We start from the raw sequence: 1,530 nt of genomic DNA on the forward strand, positions 1-1,530 counted from the left end.
GGGGGTTGGGGATGTGGCTCCTGGGAATATGTAGTTATCTAAACGTGTTCACCGCTCTGAACTCAGCACCTATGGGATCTCAGTGTCTTCCTTTCAAAACAAATCATTTCTCTCCCTCTCCCTGCCCGTAAGAAAAAAAACAACCACCCCAACAGCCCTGTCTTTACCCGCCAGCACTACAGTAATGGAGCAGTGCAAGTTGACATCAAGGAGGACTGAACCGGCTTTACAGTAATATTTGTGTCACAAATCAGATGAAATAAACACCCCCCGTCTCTCCCCGTGCTAGGCCGTACAATTTGCTTGGTCCCTGTGCGGTAACAGAGTGCATCGTACTGCAGCACCCCTGGTCTCTGGTTCAGGATCAGAGCTGATATTCTTGGTAAGAACTTCTTATTAAAAAACCTTCCCTGGCTGCAAGGCTTGTGTCTGTGAAGAAGGAAGAAGATTTGTTTCGAGTGTAACTGAGTGGGAAGTTGCCAGCTCTCTGGCAGGGTTGCCAGGAGAGGGGGCAAAATAGAAAATAGCAGGGAATTGCTTTTTCAGAAGAACTTTTCTGCCCTGAAGAGACATCCAAATATAGAAAGGATTTCAGCCCAGGGCAGCCCGTGGGCTGGTACCCAACGACATGGGTGCTCTGCTGGGGGACTCTGCCCAGATTTCTTCCCCCATCTAAGCCTGTTTCCTCTCTCACTCCCTGGGTATGTGTGTGTGGGAGGGGGTGTCCTTGAAGCCTGTCATCTCTTTGGAGTAGGGGATGTCTGTGTGCATGTTCAGTATCTGTGATGGTGGGTCCTATTGTGACTGCTGTAATTCCAGTGAAAGAAAGTGATTTCCATCTTCTCCAGTAGATGCCAAATACCCAAGGGCAAACCCCAAGCCCTGTTTGTTGCTCATCCTGTCTCCCACCCAGGCCTGAGATTTGCTTGGAAATATCGGCCAGAGTTTTCTTCACAAGCGTTTGAGTTTTCCTTTATATCACAGTCATTCATAGGCATTTAATCTGCTTTTGTACCCAGTTATGCAGAAGTTCTTGTACTGGTGGCCTCTTAACCTCTTGTACTGGTGTCCTGTTGTAGCTGCCACTTGAACTCTCTGGTTCTTGTGTGGTGCTTGTTCTCAATTATCCTCCTTGTATGGGTGTCCCGCAGGCCTGTCCTTTCAACCCTGTGTCGTCACTTCCATTTTGTATGGGTCATCTTTTTGGAAAGAACAAGCTAGTTGAATGCTTGTTTCCACTACACTGAATCCAAATTTCTCTCCAAGTGCTGTGCATTGTGCTTCGAAGTGTCAGAGCATTTCAAGTCCAGTGACATCTTGTCAGGTCTAATATCCTTTTGTAGCCTGGTTTCATTTCTTTTGACTTCCAACAGTCCCTTGCAAATCATTTCAGAGGTGACATGGCCATGAACTTCCTTGTCCCAATACAGGCCTCTTTGCATCGAATGCTTTGCATCTTTTGTGACTTCTGATTGTTATTTCGGATATGATCCAAAAGACTCTGCGAAAGCATGGGCAATGCAAAAAGGA

The sequence above is a fragment of the Gavialis gangeticus genome, unplaced genomic scaffold, assembly GCF_001723915.1.
Source record: "Gavialis gangeticus isolate Ggan-Ray unplaced genomic scaffold, GavGan_comp1, whole genome shotgun sequence".
Taxonomy (NCBI): domain Eukaryota; kingdom Metazoa; phylum Chordata; order Crocodylia; family Gavialidae; genus Gavialis; species Gavialis gangeticus.